General features: G+C 46.9%; 1 pseudogene; it reads left to right on the forward strand.

The window, feature by feature from the left end:
- The first annotated feature begins 1,040 nt into the window (after positions 1-1,040).
- LOC127227253 (spliceosome-associated protein CWC15 homolog) lies at positions 1,041-5,689 on the forward strand (annotated as a pseudogene).
- The last annotated feature ends 432 nt before the right edge of the window (positions 5,690-6,121 follow it).

A 6,121-nucleotide genomic window follows, 5' to 3' on the forward strand; every position in this document is an offset into this window, starting at 1 on the left:
GATTTCACATTGCTGCTCCAAAATCTCCCGCCCTCAGGACGTTCACCACTGGAGGTAGCAGGAAGGGACTGGAAAAATCTGTTCTGTGTCTCAGTTTGCAGCCGTTTGTAAGATGGCGACTTCCTTTTTATGTCCTTTAATTTCCTTATAAAATAGCAACATGAGCTAGAGACAGAGACCCGCATAGCAGGCCCGGTGAAATCCCGATTCCGCATCCAGCTGCAGCCTGCAGAACGGGAAGGCCGAGGATAGGGAGGGCAGTCTGCAGAACAGAACCAGGAAGCAGAGGACGCTGTGCTAGTGGAGGAGGCTCAAGGCCTCCTGGACAGAGGCCTCTAATGAAAGGCCCTTCTTCCTCGGGGATTATAAGAATATTCATGACCCTTGAGATCAGCAGGTGAGGCTCAGTTCTTCCCACTCATCCTTTGGGCAAACAGTCCAGAGCTCTGAGGTTGCCAGACGAGAAAGGAACAGTGGGAGCGGGCACTTCCCTTGCTTCTCTTGCTCCCCAGCCTTCTTTTATGTGCCGGGGTGGAGGGGAGGGCACTTGTCTCGAGGTGAATCAAGAACTGTGTCCTTCATTTCTAAAGAGCAGGCAGCGAGGCCGAGGCAGAAGTCCCGTGACATGACTTGAGACACAAAATGGTATCTTAGCATCGAAGATCCCCTTTGAGGACAAGAAGAAAAGCCCCTTTCTTCCCAGCCCGGATTAGGCGAGGAGGGAATTCTCCGGAACATGTGTGCATTGTTTGGTGGAGGGCAGCCAGGCCGGCCTGGGGCTTGCCTCCCAAAGTCAGCCCAAGGAAGCTTGTCCCTATGTAATTAAACGGGAATGGAAACAGCAGGGGGTCTTGTTCCAGTGCTGCCCACCAAAGTGGGGTCCCTGGGGGATGGTGTGGCCCAGGAAATTGGCTAAATTAATGGTTATGGAGGGCTTACTGACTGTGTGGGCCCCCGGAGGCAGGGAGAGGGCAGGGCACGGTGTCTCCTCAAAGCTCTTTTGATGAAAGAGGGCAAAGAGAAACACCCTTAGAGCAAGCATGTGGCAGCTCCTTGCCTTGCCACCTGACTGGACTGCCAAAGATGCCCTGGGGATACAGCACCTGCAGCGAGGGGTCAGCCCCTCACCAAAGGCAGAGCTGCAAGACAGTGTAGTGTGTCCAGGCCCTCATTTGTCCAGCTCATGCAGGCCCGGCCCCTCACTTTCTCCAGCTGATGAAGAGGGGGTCACAGGTCGAGGTTGGGGCTGAGGACCCTGGAGCTTACAAAGGGGCACAGCCACTTCCCTTGACAACAGAGTTTGTGGAAAGCTGTTGTACTTGTCAATGGTTGAGTGTCTCACTCAGAAACAATGGGAAAATGTGAAAACCAACTGGAGGCTAGCATGCCTGCCATTTAAGAAAAAGAAACACTCTGTGTGTGTGTGTGTGTGTGTGTGTGTGTGCTGTCATGAAGGAGAACTCACTGATGGCGATTTCCTGGGAACTTCAAGAATGTAGCCATGCTTCAGTTTTCCCAGCTCTCTTCTGCAAGTTAAACTACTGGGGACTCCAGGCACCTTCAGCTTCAATGAGGAAGTTCCTGACCCCCAGGCACCTCTAGGCAAGATAACAAGACAACAGCTATGAAGCCAAAGAGTTGGGATTGGAATCCCCAAATGCCACAGTGCATGAGGAGCAGGACTGGGCACTGACTTTTTTTTTTCCTTTTGGAGAGTAATGAATCTAAGTCAATATTGCAAAGTAGACATGCCTTCTCTGGCTGCGTAAATATTGAGCCAAAGACTCGAGTGCTGCCATGCTGTTGACAACTATGAGATGGTGGTATTGTTGTCTTTGTTACCATGAAGTGTGGTTCACAGAGGCTGGCCTAACACCCTGTGTACATAAAGGGGATGGTGTGTGAGGAAGCCCGTGTGTTTGCTCTGCCAATACATGCCAGCGGTTGACCCTCGAACATTCTCTCCTCCATGGTTACAGCTGGGGCTGTTGGAAGCATATGCCCCATGGGTGGGAGAGGGCTGCTGCACAGTGGCCAAGCCACACGAATCTTTTCCTATCTCTGGTTCATTTTTAGTAGTTTTTTATTAATATTAACATTAATGTACATGAGCCATTAGCACAATCTGACAATTCTTGGCAAACTACCATACCCATGACCACTGAGTCCCCAGGCCCAGGAATGAGCAATTCCCTAGCAGCCCACAGGCCCATTTGTACACCTGTTTTATCTCTAGCAAGGATGTCTTTGGTCAGGAATAATGTAGAGCTGTTCCTGTATTAAGCCCCAAGACTTGGGTATTTTTCCCTTGGTGTGTTAGAAGGAAACAGGGCATGTTTGCTACACAGCCGGGCAGATGCCAATGCAATTCAGCCTCTAGTGTGAGCAAGCCTCCTCTGATCTTTGGCTACAAGAGCCCACTCTGATAAAGGGCAGAACTTGTCTTCCTGCCCCCCCACACCCCGTCCAGGGCCAGCATATAACAATGGCTGATTCCTTTATCCCATTTTCAGTATGAGAGATGCGGAGGGGCCTGACCACATAGGATTGTGTCTGAGTCCATGTTGACACGCACACATAGCCTCAGGAGTCATGGAGTCATGTTGAAAAGGTGACTGCCATCTTTCTCATCATGTCCCACCTCTTCCCTCCATGCTACTTTCCATCTGTAGAAAACACGAGACATTCTCATCATGGGAGAGAATCTGATGGTGTCAGTGCTGACTCTACCTTAAAAGCGTCTGAGGCAAAATTTGAGAAGAAAGTCCTCTGAGCATTATTGCCTTCTCCCTGACTCCTTTGCCAATAGCCTGTTCTATGCTGTAGTAGTGGCAGGAGAGGGGAACAGCTGACAACAAGTAGGCACAGCCAGGGGTTCAGCCTCCTTACAGTGTGTGTGTGTGTGTGTGTGTGTGTGTGTGTGTGTGTGTGTGTGTAGGCGAGAGGAGCCTCCAAGGGAAGGTAGTTGCTTAAGGTTATGCAGAGTATCTGAGGCAAGCTGCCTCATCACCATACCCAACTTAGAAGGTGTTTAAAGGACTTACTGGCTCAGTACGGGACTTGTCTAGTGCATATGATGCCCAAGTTCCATCATCAGCAACATAATAAACTAAGGACATGATGGCTTTTGTCAAGGAACAGAAATGATCTCTCCCTACCAAGAACACTCTATCATCTATCTAACTACACATCTATCTATCTATCTATCATCTACCTATCTACTCATCTATCATCTATCTACCTACCCATCTATCTATCTATCTATCATCTACTCACCTATCATCTATCTACCTACCCATCTATCTATCTATCTATCATCTACCTATCTACTCATCTATCATCTATCTACCTACCCATCTATCTATCTATCTATCTATCTATCTATCTATCTATCTATCTCATCAGAATCTTCTACCTCTAACTCTCCCTTAATACCACAGGCTGCTGGGATAACAGCCACCCCATGCTCTATGACCATGGTCTCCACTGCACACTTCAGCTTTGTATTTGAACTGTGCTGTCGTGGCTTTAGCTCGGAAGCTGGCTTGGAGATGCTGAGACTGCAGACACAACTGCTCTGCACTTGGAGGCTTCACGCATTGCCTTCAGATTTTCCACACATGAGACCCAGAGCCTCTCCCTGAGCTTCCACTCTGGTTCTGGTCCTCAAATGCCAGAAGGCTATGAGGCTACACCCACTAGGAATGGAGAGCCAAGCTTGCCCCCACTGCAGGCTTCCACATGAGGCCCCAGATGCCAAATAGCCTTTTAATCATGGAAAAATTCATTAATTACTTTGTGCCAAGGCCTTTGATTCACTTCCTTCACAACCATGGAGCTGCAATACCACAGACCTCGTCACTAGGACAGCGGCTCTCAACCTGTGGGTCTCAACCCTTTGTCAGGGAAATCGCCTAAGACCATCAGAAAGCACAGATATTTACATTATGATTCATAACAGTAGCAAAATGACAACTATGAAGTAGCAATGAAATATTTTTCTGGTTGGGAGTCAACACAACCTAAGGAACTAGTTTAAAGGATCACAGCGGTAGGAAGGTTGAGAACACTGTTCTGCAGGTATGCAGCTGGGGACCCACAGAGGACTGGGAAGACCTCAGCAAAGACGACAGGCAGATGGCACATGTGCCGCGAGAGAACTGCTAAGATGTTCATGAGAAGGAAAATAGACAAAGGAATGAATGGTCAGCTTGCTGCTGGCACAAGCCTTTGTTGGGGAGGTAACTTGCAGAAAGGGTCTCTGTAAGAACTGGAGCCAGTCATGCTCTAACCAGCCAGGGTCATCCTCCTACCAGCCATGGTGGAGAAGGTAGATAAAAAATTTCCTTCTGTGGCCCACAGTTGGCCATTGCCAGGGTGACTCAAAAATGCTGGGTGATCACCTCTCCTGGAGACCATCACCGAGGTCCCTGGGGCAGGCAGTTGAGAATCTAGAGAAACAAGTTACTCTTTATTGCAGTTACTGGAATTGTGACCTGTAGCCTGGTCCCACGGCAACCTTAGCCCCAAATAACACAGAGAGATACTGTATTAGATATAAAGCTGTTGGCCTGTTACTAGCATTACTTATTGGCTAGCTCTGTCTTAAATATTAACCCATTTCTATTAATCTAAGTATTTCCACATGGTCTTCACTTACTGGAGAGAGGGCCAGGACCTCTGCACTCTTGGTCCTACATGTTGAATCTCTCCCTACCTCTCCCTGAATCCTCCTTGTCTCCTAGTCCCGCCTATCTTGCTTTCCTATTACCTATTGCTTACCTATTGGCTTACCTATTGTTTTATTCATTAACCAATAAGAGAAACATATTTACAGAATGACATCTCCCATCAGTGACCATTCAGCTAAGGGGGGAGTTTTACAAAATGAGTTGGCCCTTAATAACAACTGCAAGTTAAAAGCAATGAGATACTAAGAGTGGCAATGGTGTGTGGATGAGGCTCTGAAGGTGCTGTGTAAGAGCCCCCCTAGAAATAAAAGACACCAGCAGCCAGGCCAACTTTTGAACCTGCAAGAGGTGGGAGAGGAAAAGAAGAAGGAAATTTGAGACAGCTCTCAAAGCAGTATTCAAGTAGAGACTTTCCCTCTCATACAAAGATAAAATACAGACAACCTACACAGGATGCCCTGGAAGAGGTTTGAAACCATGACTTCAGGAAGGAGTTAGGAGGTAGAGAGATAAGTGCTGTGAGGGGGAACAAACAGGAACTACCCAACCCAATAACATACTACTTCCTCTTTGGCATCAAGGAGGCCCCACTTAGACAGATTCCTGCAGCCAACCTTGATGATGCTAACAATCATGTCAAATAAGAGAGATGGGGATTTTGAAGAGCAGAAAGATGATGGTGATGTGGAGGCTCTCCTTGCAGACCTGGAAGAAATTAAAAAGGAAAGTTGAAGAACAGCCAGTGAGGAACAAGAACAAAAAGCAGAGGATGAGAGAACTCTTGTGGAAAATATTCTGAGTGGAAACCCCCTCCTTAACCTCACTGGCCCATGCCAGCCTCGGGCCAACTTTAGCATCAGGGATGCTAAAGAGCTATGCAAAAGTATAGATGATCAGAAAAAAAAAAAAAAGACAAAAGATTTGTAAATGATGCACTTCCATTTGAATTCCAGGATAACTTCATGGAGAAATATATCAGGTTTTATGTGCTTAATTAAAGACTAAAATTTTTTTAAGAATGAGAGAGAGATACTGACAGTACCAAATGCCATCAAGGATGGACCAACATGGTTCCAACTCAACGCTGCTTCTTAGACAAAATAGCACAGCCACTCTGAAGCTCTGATGAAAGGAAGTACATATATCAAATGAGACGGCTATGGTTGCTATTTTCCTGAGTGAGTTGAAAATTTGTGTTCACACAAAAGTCTCAACAGAGGTTTATGAATAAAGGAGCTTTATTCATAATAATTGCCCAAACTTGTTGTCAACTAAAATGTTCTTTAGTGAGTGAGTAGATTAGCCACAGAGCATCCAGACAATAGATAATAACACACATGCACACACACGCACACATGCACATGATGTTCCCATGTAGACTTTAACAACACCTCACTCGTGGGGATGTTGCTAAAGAGGCTATACATGAA

The sequence above is a fragment of the Phodopus roborovskii genome, unplaced genomic scaffold (genome assembly GCF_943737965.1).
Source record: "Phodopus roborovskii unplaced genomic scaffold, PHOROB, whole genome shotgun sequence".
Lineage (NCBI taxonomy): Eukaryota > Metazoa > Chordata > Mammalia > Rodentia > Cricetidae > Phodopus > Phodopus roborovskii.